Source organism: Pantherophis guttatus, chromosome 2, assembly GCF_059756535.1.
Source record: "Pantherophis guttatus breed Tessera chromosome 2, ASM5975653v1, whole genome shotgun sequence".
Lineage (NCBI taxonomy): Eukaryota > Metazoa > Chordata > Lepidosauria > Squamata > Colubridae > Pantherophis > Pantherophis guttatus.
In genome coordinates this window covers 268,134,521-268,146,695 of record NC_142064.1, presented here as the reverse complement: position 1 = coordinate 268,146,695, position 12,175 = coordinate 268,134,521, and positions in this window count along the sequence as shown.

The following is a 12,175-nucleotide window of genomic DNA, read 5'->3' as shown; positions in this document are numbered from 1 at the left end:
ATATACACATACATATACACGTAGACATATACATCTCAGTCCATCTTGAATTCAAAGCAGAAAAAACAGTCTTGAAAATTTAAAAGGTTGATACGAGGATGAGAAGATGGTTGGGGAAGAGCTTGGCCAACTCCATCATCCTTTCTTGTTCTGATGTCCAAATTTTCATCTGTGTCATATGGCTGGGAGTGTCAACTCACAAAGCTCCCAAGTTGCCATAGGCAAGGGGGATGGGAAAACAGCGAAGCAGCACGGCAGTCAAAAACAAAAGCACATTCCAGACATATCTCTCTCAAGGCTGTCTCCCAGAGTTACCCACAGTGGCCAGAGGAGAGTGATCTCTACAACCCACGAAATTACTCCATTGGCGAATGTGACTAATGACACACCTTGGGGGGAGAGGGGAAGCAGGGTCAAGTCTCGGCCGTAAATTACGTGGGGTCAGAATTGGCTTCACTTGGAATATGCCGACATGAAGCTCCTAATAAATAACTGGATTTGTTTTGAAGCTTGGCTCGATGTTCATGATTTAATTAGGGCATCCGTCAGAACCCTGATAGGGAGTTTCTCCCCCATTCCCTGACTCTGACATGCACTCCCAGCCTGGAAAGATCATCCTTCAATGCAATGAAGGCTCTGTTACCATGTTTTATGTTGTTCTAAGCTATATGGGTTTCTTAACTGTCATTTACTTACTTACTTTTCTAGCCAGGAACTTCAATGAAGCCAAGCTGATAACTTTCAGCATGCTGGTCTTCTGCAGTGTCTGGGTCTCTTTCATGTTCACCTACCTGAGCACCAAAGGAAAATCCATGTTGGCTGTGCAGGTCTTCTCCATTTTGATCTCCAGCGCTGTACTGCTTGGGCTGCAGCTTCTTCCCCAAATGCTACAATATTATCCTGACATCAGATCTAAACACTAAAGAACATCTAATGATAAAAATAGGGATCTGATAATGAAATTGTTTCTTAGCCTCATGACATTTAATTATTGATTGCAATTATTGTTGGTTTGTATGCTTTGTTTGCATGTTTGACAATTGAGGTTATTTAAAACCAAAGGAAATAAAAATAGTTACAGTAGAATGATGAAATTAAAATCCACGACAATCACTAAACAATAAAATAAATGAATAATTAATATTAGTGTTTTAAAATTGTTGGTAGCCTTCCTTTCCTCAACACACAGGTTAGCCAATATTTGCCTTAAACAACCCTTTAAGAGAGGACATATATGAACCATCTCCTGGGCTTTGGACTGCTTTAAGCTTGGTAAGTATTTTCAAAGTTAATTAGGAATGTCTCTTCTTGACTTTGTTGGACTTTTCTTCTGAAAAGAAAATGGAGGGCACTTCAGGTGATTTAGATGAATTATCAAAGTCAGGCCTTCAAGCTTGGCACTGCTATGAGTAACTAATAGCACCAGATATGGATCTTTCCACCTTAGAGACAGCCTGTTCTTTCTCTGATGCACTTTGTGATGCACCCAAACTCCTGCTTGGAGCTGCTCATAGGCTGTAGTGCCAGGTATCCCCTTCTGGTCCTGATGGAACCTGACTGGTGCTTGGGTCAGATGCTGCTCCCGTTGAAAAGATTGTATAGCACAGGGGTCTGCAACCTTAAACACTCAAAGAGCCATTTGGACCCATTTCCCACAGAAAAGAAAACACCAGGAGCCACAAAACCCTTCCTGTGCCTGACTATTTTTTGAGCAGCCACAAAACTAGCATATGTAGTTGAATTAAACTTCTTCTGAAATCTTTCTTTTCTTGGATTTATCCATGGTTGATAAATAAATCAAGATAAATCCCCCCCATGGGGGGGTCAATAAATTGCGTGCTGGTGGGTGTCGCACATTGGCAGTTGTGACCCATATTTTGAGTGACAGGGAGCTGCAGCAGAGGGGTGAAAGAGCCACATGCGGCTCCAGAGCCACAAGTTGCTGACCCCTGGTATAGCAGGAAGTAACTTGACCATTGGTCAGGATGAAGAACACCTTCTGGGATGAGAATTAATTCAAAGACTAAAGGCATTGGTTACCCATAGACAATCTCATAGGGATATAACCCATAGAATGAACCCCTACATTCCGGCAGAGAATTGAGTTGTTGAACGCAGGAATGGAGCATTACAAATTATGAAAGATGCATTATTAGCAGATGCAGGAATGAGTAAGATGTATTGGGGTGAGGCAATTTTAACTGCCAATTATTTGGTCAATAGACTATGGAGTTTAGCAATGAACAATGAACTCCATATTACATGTTATATAAGACATGTTTGTCTTATATGTTTGGCACAAACAATCTTTGGCAGCAGTGCATGGGTGCACGTTCCCAAAACAATTATTTTGCAGTATCCTTCCCCTGCCATGCCCACCAAGCCACCCCCACAGAACCGGTAGTAAAAAAAATTGAATCTCACCACTGAGGTATATAGACCAGGTGAAACTTGACTTAATGCCAATAACTGTGGGAAGGATCTTGGGTGTTGTCTATGGAGATTCTCAATCATTCACGTCATGGTGGTCCCAAAGGTGCTTTTTTCAAAAGGCAACTGGACTTTCTTGTTGTTGTTTTTCCTTGAAAACATTTCGCTTCTCATCCAAGAAGCTTCTTCATTTGCAGCAAAATGTTTTCAAGGAAAAAGAAAGAACAAGAAAATCCAGTTGCCTTTTGGAAAAGCACCTCTGGAATTCCCTGGGTGTTAAACTATCTTCCTCCAGCATCACTTTCTGGACATGTCCTGACAGGAAGGACCACAACTACTAGAGAACTCTGCCCTCAGGGTTGTATCCATGACTCTTCACTAACATGTTTTTCTCCAGCTACCCCTCAGCGCATGGAGCCCTAGACGAACTTCAGGATCCCGAGAGGAGAAGTAGCTTCCTCCTTGTAATTTTCATAATTCCAGTCTTTAAGACCTCTTCTGCTACTTCTCCAGTGATTGCCTTTCATATAAATATCAGACTGAAGCACCATGGAAGGGATCTTGCATCAGAAAAGGATAAATGACTCAGTTTACACTCTGTGTGGCGCAATATTTAGGACAGGCGGGTACTATACTGTTAAATATACTTTCTCTCCTTTCCAGGTGAAGCTCAGTTTGTCTCTGTCTGTATCAGGAAAGCCACTGGCATATCCGTCTTGTGACAGTGCTTTGAATTCTTTTAACTCTTCTGTTATTGTTTAGAAGCAGAAGGGGGATTGATTCAGACCTATGCATTTGAACTTTCTGCTCCTGCTTTTGATGTTGTTCTTAACGTGTCCTCAAGTCTGTTTGAAGCTTAGCATGAAGTGCCCACTGAGTTTGGGTCAGCACAACGGAAAAAAACCATGGAGCTATTACAGGCCTGGAGACCATCTCATTAGTGTAGTCACCAGTGATTCCAAAATATCAAGTGTAAAATTGCTGTTCAACATGGTTCCTTATAGTCAGCATATCTAGTAAGCAATTCAGTGTGATGGAGTTGCATTCCCTCAATTTCTGGTGAAATTCATTACTTGAAGACAGCATTTTTTTTAAAGTAATTAAACAAAAAGGGGAGATGGGTGGCTTAACCGTTTAATAAATAAATGAAAATCAAAACGATAGAAATAGTTGTAGATGCCTTTGGCCAGTCCATTTCCCTATTTTTATGACTGCTCCTTGACATTGAGTATCTGATCCTTAAAGGATCAGAGGTTGATGTTTTTTAGAGTTGTTTTTCTGTGTCAGTTATGAAACATCATCTTCCTTTTACGGTGGTTTTACTTTAATGATTTAATAATTTTGAATCTGAATTACTGGACAAATGAAAATCAGCATTACTACAATAATGGTATCTGTGTGACTATTAACCGTAGTGGAGGGCAATCTCCATCTTATCTTTATAATGCTCATACAAATTAAATGGTAACTGGTGACTATCATTTCCTTTTGCTATTGGACAGTATTGATTTGGGAGTCAATAGGCTTTTGGAGAGAAAGAGGAATAAATAAACAAAACATTTCATTGTTGCTATTGATAATTTTGATTCTTATAAAATGAACATTTTTTTACAGTAAGTTATCTACTGATCAATATAGAATCCTCCGCTATATTCTTGCAATTCAACTGGTCAACAAGAATTCACAGCTGTTGCACAATCTCACTCTTGGCTACAACATCCGTGACAACTATTTTAACACAATTGGCACTTCAGATGCCTTGCTGGACATGCTCTCTACTGGAAAAGCCAATGTTCCCAACTACAGCTGTGGAACGAAGGACAACCTTTTGGCTCTTGTTGATGGAGCTAAAAGGGACATCTCCATCCAGATGTCAACATTCGTGGGCACCTACAAAGTCCCCCAGGTTTGTGCTTGTGTTTGTGTTTTTCTATCTGGTAAAGGGAATGGGTTGGTGGTGGGTGAGCTATAGACCCAACGATAAGGTTTCTATGGAATTGCTTTTCACCATAGCCATTGGAGGTGTCATGGCTGGGAATCAGAATGTACAGTAGAGAGCAGGCAAGAATCAAAGCAGCCATATCCTCTCCTGACACTATCTCCGTTGCTTCGGGAGCTGCTACTGCACACTGAAGAATAAGCTAAATGATTGCTGCACAAAGAATCCAAAATATCAAAGCACAGAATGTTATAGCCACCCTCAGAAAGGTTGCCACAATGAAATAGATGAGCCGCTACATAAGTACCTTCCAAATTGCTCAGTATTTCAACACAGGAATGCCTAAACATTTAAGTCCAATATTTATTCAAGCAAGATTTGAGCAATTGGACACAATGGTTAAATATGAAAGGTTTAACCAAGTCCCTTATAATGAACAAACTTGTATTTGTGGAACTCTAGAAATAAATAATGCAACCAATGTATTATTTGAATGTCGGTTGTATAAGAAACAGAGAGATCTGTATTTAAACAAACGATCTGTTGGCATCCCTATAGTAAAACATTTCCTGAATAATAATGATTCAAAAATTGCATTTAATTCAATCCTTAATTTGAACAAAATAGTTCAGTTGAGATATTCATAGGTTGGTCTGATTGTGGTAAATTGGAGCAAAAGAAATATGATTTCCATTCTTTATTCCTATTTGTTTCTTTATTTGATTTTTATATAAAATCTTGTTATGTTGTTTTATGTTCTGTATCTTGATAAGGGCTAAGTGATAATCAACAAACAAATAGCTGCATGAGAATTAAGATAGATTTATTAAAAGCTAAAATTTTGGACATGATTTGACCCCAAATATGACAGCATTTTCATTGCTTTTTCAGATCCGTTATAAAATTATTTCAGAGGCTCTGATTGATAAAATTCAGTTCCCTTTTTTCCACCAAATGCTGCCCAAAGAAGGCTTCCACTATCCAGGGATTGTCCAAGTGCTCCTCCATTTCAGATGGACCTTGATTGGTCTCTTTGCTTCAGACACAGAGAATGGAGAGGATTTCATGAGGACTTTTACTCCTTTGGTTGCCAGGAGTGGAATTTGTGTTGTTATATCAGAACGAATCTCAACAACTAGACCTACAGAAACATTTAGGGACGCAATCTCTAAGTGGAAACAAGTCAATGTCTTTGTTCACTTCATGAACTATGATTCCCTTGTGAACAGAATTCTTCCTTTCCATTTAACACTTAAAGTTTTGACAGGATCCATTGAAGGGAAAGTCTGGATCACCACAACTTTGGGAATGTATTCGATTGAAAAGCACAAAGTTTTCAAATATGTCCATAGTGTTTGGTCCTTTTCTTTGCAAGCAAAAAAAAGGGCAAAAGATAATGCCTATGAATCAATTTTCTTTGTGGAACCTCAGTTTCAAGATCAGTCTTTTCGTTGTTCTTTTTCAAAGCATTTCTTTTCTGTCAAAGGGCGGAGAAGGTGCACCCAGAAAGCACCACTGGGGACTCAAAAGAAAAGGAACAATATCCAGATCACAAATAACCAATATATTTACAGTGCCATTGAGGCTCTGGCCCATGCCTTAAATGCTGCCTATTCCTCCAGATGCAGGAAGAGAAGGAAGGGGGGTGAAGAGTGTTTGGGGGCTCCAAGGCTGCAGCCCTGGCAGGTATGGGGTCCTGACAAGGATCCATCAAACTTAGTTTCTTTTGAGTAGGGACCCAAAGGAAAAGGAGAACCATCAGAGAAGCAGAGATGGTCAAATTGATTCTTTTATCCAAAGAAGAGAATATATCTAACCATGATTCTATTCTGAAATTGCTTCCGGATTTTGTGCTTGCAAGGAAAAAAAAATTGAAAGGAAATCTTGATTTTGTTAAGGAGATAGGCTTATTGTCACAGAAATAGCTTGTGCATACTGTTGTGTGAAAGCAAAAAGTTGTGGTTGTGATGTTACTTTCTTCTACTGTGCTAAAGCAAGTTGGAAGTCAGTGCCTTTTTCTTTCCTTTTTTCCAGAGGTGCGATTCACTTACCTTCCTTACCGGTTCACAAATGTGAGTGCACACAAATGTGACCTCTGCACAAGCGCTGTAGTTTCACATTACATCCGGGCAGGTGGGCGGAGCCTCCCACAGTCGCTGCTACCAGTTCGTGCAATCCGGACAGAACTGGCTGAATCCCACCACTGCTTTTCTCCCTTTACAGCATATTTCTTTTCTTTTCCTTTCCCTCCCCCTTTTCTTAGTTTTCCACTATTTTTTTTCTTTGTACTTTATACTTTGACAAACTAATAAATAAAGAATCTAATCAGAAAAGGAAAACCATCTCAACCTACCTGTACTGTAAATGGTTAAAACGTTTGATGAATCTAATTGGAATAAGAGCAAACAGATTTTAAGCTTCTGTTAAATATCTTTCAATTATTAGAAGAGTGCTATATCGTCCCTTCTCTAATCAAGATTATGTTAGTTGGAACTGGTTATCGTAGACTCCTGATTTTCTCCTTCCATAAACCAACATGGCTCTTCTCCTTTTGCTGAGGGATAAGCCTAGATTCCTATGTTGTCACGAGCAAACTAGATTCAATCTCCTCTTGAATTCTGTTGACACTTATGTAGCTCCAAGCAAGTGCTAAGGGTTGGTTGAGGAGATACCTATGCATAGGCATGATTAACAATAGATCAGTGAGCTACTACAGTGTGTTCCCTGTTTATTCTGTCAATACATATTTTGTCAATATATGATTGACATATTTTGCTGAACTTTTGTTTTTTAACTTTTGAAGATAGTGGCAACACTTCTCCCTATTAAGCATATTTGCCAATTAGACAACTGTAGAAGGAATGGTCTGAATGTGAGAAGACCATGCGGTTAGGTAAGAAACCAAGTTTTCTGCTTTTAAAATTCATGCATGTTCCATTCTAGTTTCATCCCTTTCTGAACAAGAACGAATTTTGCAATATTTCCCAGAAGAAACTATACTTGGACCAAAATGGGGAGATAGTATCAGATCTGAGCATCATGACCTGGGTGGTTCATCCCAAGAAGGAACCCATGGAAAAGATTCTGGGGACTTTTGAAAGACAAAGACTTATTATCGACAAAGATACTCTGTCAACGCTGAAGCTGCTCAATAAGGTGGGTGAAATATTTTCTCTGTATTCCAATGCCTTTGAATGACTGAGAATTGAATGTGGGAGTATAACACTTATAGTCATCTTAGACTGCTTGAATGGCTTCAGTAATATTGACCAAAGTTGAATGGAATGCTGGATGACAATTCTTTAGGATAGGTGCCTGACTAGGTGGCTTAGCAGCTAAGACACTGAGCTTGTCAATCAGAAAGGTTGGCAGTTCGGCGGTTCGAATCCCTAGTACAGCTCTCCTGTGTGAGCAGGGGGTTGGACTAGATGACCTCCAAGGTCCCTTCCAACTCTGTTACTGTTAGGATACAGATCAGGACTTTTTTGTACCCAATTTGCAATCTGGTACTTCTATAAAACCGGTGAGAGATCCTTCAAGTGCTGAAGATTGTAATTCCAATAGCCTCAATTCATCCTTGCTCACAATTAGCAAAAAAGAAAGCAATTTAATTGAGCAGTTCCTCTGTTCACGTTTGGACTGCATACAACAGGGGTGTCAAACTCGATCCCGTCGCAGGCCGTGTTGGTATAAGTATAAGTATAGGATATAAGTATAAGCATGATTATGAATACCGGATAAGGATACAAATAAATGGGGACAGTAGGACAGGGATGGTGCGCTTATGCACGCCCCTTACAGACCTCTTAGGAATGGGGTGAGATCAACAGTAGACAGTCTAAGGTTAAAGTTATGGGGGTTTGGAGAAGTAACCACAGAGTCAGGTACTATATTCCAGGCATTGACCACTCTGTTGCTGAAGTCGTTGTTACGATATTTTCAGGATCAGACTCAATAAATAAGTTGAGAATTATCAATTCAACTAAATCACTGTTTATTTACATAAGGCATTCTATATTCACTGAATATTCACAGATAGAAGCACAGAATGGACATATGCAGCTCCTTATATATACAATGGGTGGAGCTAGATATGGGAGTGGTGAAATATGAATACATTAAGAGGTGAAGAATAAGTTAACCCCTGATACCCTGTTCATGTACAATGGAGAATAAGGCATTTATTTGTGACAAATCCCCCTCTAAATGCCGATTCGATATATTACAATTACAATCAGATTCAGAACAATATAAGACATGTAATTTAGAAGTCAAGTATTTATGTTGCTTAGACGGCAAAGGCTTTGTTAATATGTCAGCTATTTGCTCTGATGTTTCACAATGAACTGCTTTGATAAATCCATCTTGAGATAATTGTCTCACATGTTTAAACTTTATATCTATATGTCTGGACCTTTGTCCAATAGCATCAGACTTAGATATTTCGATAGCAGCTTTATTGTCTTCATGCATAATAAAAGGCAAAATGGGTTTCTTCCAAATATTAGAAAGTAGATCGTTAAACCATACAAGGTTATTTGCTGCCTTAGATAGACAAACATATTCTGCCTCTGTTGTTGAAGTGGCTACTAGATCTTGTTTGCCAGTATACCAGTAAACTGGACAACCGTTAAGGAAGAATAAATAACCAGATGTGCTTTTTCTACATGAGGTATCGCCAGCCCAATCCGCATCGGCATAACATGTGAGGATGGGCTCTTTGACAGTATTAGGTTCCAATAACAAACAGAAGTCTAAACTATTCTTCAAGTACCTTAATATCCTTTTGACAGCTTCCCAATGGTATAGTGATGGTTTGCTAACATGTCTGGACAATAAGTTGAGAGGCAATGCAATATCAGGTCTAGTCCAATTGGAGATATAAAGAAGTGAACCTATGACTGACCTGTAAAATGTATTGTCTTTGAATTCAGGGGATGATTCATCTGTATTTTTCAAAAAATCAGTTTGCATTGGAGTATCACAAGGCTTAGCATTACTTAAATTACATTTATTCAAGAGCTCTATGATTTTGTCATTTTGAGAAAGCTTAAATCCCCTTCTGGTTTTACTGATTTGAACACCAAGATACTTATTTACTTTACCCAAAGATTTCAATGAAAAATGTTCATTCAGTTTTGTTACAAATGCTTCTCTCCTCTCATTATGTTTACCTATGTACAAAATATCATCCACATAGATCAATACAAACTCTAGGGAATCATCCTCTTTTTTGACAAAGAAACAATTATCAGCAGTAGTGGCATTGAAATTCATAGTTTTGAGTACTTTTACTAAACAATCATACCATTGTTTACCAGATTGTTTCAACCCGTATAAACTTTTATTTAGTAACCAAGTTTCATTTTTGTTTGTGTATTGACTGTGGGGTGCCCTTACATATATTTCTTTATCTAATTTTGCATGTAAATACGCAGTGTGTATGTCGTATTGGAACACATCGAGGTTGAGTGCTGATGCTATAACCAGAGCTGTCTTGACACTCTCTGTTCTTACTGTGGGGGAGTATGTATCTGTATAATCCTCGGGATATTTCTGTGCATAACCTTGTGCAACTAATCTAGCTTTGTATAGAGTATTGCCACCCTCTAAATTTTTAATTTTATATATCCACCTAGTGCCAATGATGGTTTTGTCCTTTGGTGCAATTGTAGGTGTGAATACATTTAGCCTTCGTAAACTATCCATCTCTTTAGTCATGGCTGATTCCCATTTTTTCTTTTCTTCAGGAGGAAGTTTTAACACTTCCTCATATGTGTTAGGTGTTGGTGATTCTCCATCCATATACATTACATAATCCTTGTATTTGTTTGGCACTTGGTTTCTGCTACTTCTGATTGCTCTTTCTGGTTTAGTATCATTGTCATGTAAATACCTTGCTTCCTTTTTAGTTAATGAATCTGTTCTTATTTTGTGTTGACTGTTTGTCCATGTTCTGATTTTATTTTTATGCGTGTTGTTACTATGTTCTTCTCTATTCCTTTTTTCTTGGAGTTTAGTGCCTGGGTTGGTGTTTGGGAATATTTCATTAAGATGTATTCTAGACCAGTTGGCCTGTTCATGGAACACAGCTGTTCTGGAAACTATAAATTTGTTATTACTATCGATAAATCTGTATCCTTTTGTACCTGTCTCGTATCCCATGAATCTAAGTCTTCGAGATACGTTCTCACCTTTGCGCCTTAATTGTTTAGGTATGTGTACGTCTGCAGTGACTCCAAATATGTGCATGTGTGCTAGTTTTGGTTTCCTGTTATACATTGCTTCATACGGTGTCTTATTTACAATACTGGACCAAGTTCTGTTTTGTGTGTAATTAGAATATTGTAGGGCTTCTGACCAGAATTGTTTACCTAAGCCAGCATCCTCTAATGTGCATCTAATCATGGTTTGTAATGTTGAGTTCTTTCTCTCTACCACTCCGTTCTGGAATGCGGAAAATGGGCTAGATGTGTAATGTAACATTCCTTTGTCTTTTAGCCATTGGGAGAATTCCTTAGACATGAATTCACATCCCCTATCTGTCATGATTTGTTTTATTTTAATATTGTGTTGTGTTTCTATGCGTTTGTAAAACTCCTTAAATTTCTGAAAGGTTTCATCTTTATGTTTTAATGTGTAAACAAATCCATAACGACTATAATCATCCACAATGGTTAGAAAATAACGTTTTTTATAAGTAATTGATGGTGTTAATGGACCAACTAGATCCATGTGTACCAAATCAAAAATTTTGTTAGTTGATCTTGTTGACTTTCTAGGTCTGGGACTAGTTTTGAGTTTTGTAGATTTACATACTGAGCATTCCAAATAGTTTTCACAATTTTTTATTTTAACACCTTCTGCATGTTCAGTCATCTTTTGCACTACAGGAAAACTGGCATGTCCTAATTTCCTATGTAAGACATGAGCACACTCATCGTGAATTGGTTTACCTATTTTAGGTTTTTTTTCATTGTGTGTATCTTTGTGATTATGAGTTACTTCATGTTCCTCATTGTCACTGTTACTATTGTCTCCATTATCTATTTCATTGTCATCTTCCATATTTGAATCAATGTTGTTTAACCATTTCTCCTTTGTCATTAAATAAGGTAAACCTCCTTTGATTATTACTGTGCCTATGTTTGTTCTGTTTTTCTCTAATGTTGCCTTTCCCTTAGAGAACACAATGTTAATGTCAGAATCTCTGCTTAGTTTTATTGCACTAAGTATGTTATGAGGTATTTCAGGTATTAGTAATACCCCCTCTACTTTTCCTAGGCCAGGTAAGGTTACATTCCCTCTACCTATTACTTGAACCTTTTCTTGATTAGCTACTTTGATTACAAATTTATCTTCTACAAAAGAAGATAATATGTTTTTATTATTTGTAGTGTGATTGGTTGCTCCAGAATCAATAAGCCAATTGTTGTTCTCTGGTTGTTGTATGTTAATGTTGTCATGTTTGTTTAGCCCATTCAGTGAACCAGACTTTCTATCCTTTGAATTATCTCTGCCCCCTCTATGTTCTCTATAGTTGGGTGGACTTCTATACCTATGTCTATCAATGGAAGGTTGTCTGTTGTTGTACCTATTTCTATATTCTGACCTATGTCTTTCTCTTAGAATTTTAGGACAATCCCTCCTATTATGTTCTCTGGACCCACAATTGTGGCATCCAAATGGTTCATGATATCTTTCTTGAAATGCTACCTTTTTATATTGTTTGTGTTCTATGTGGTTGTTATAACGACTCCTCCTTGAATTGTCTTCAGCTATTAACTTGTTAGATAGACTTTCTAT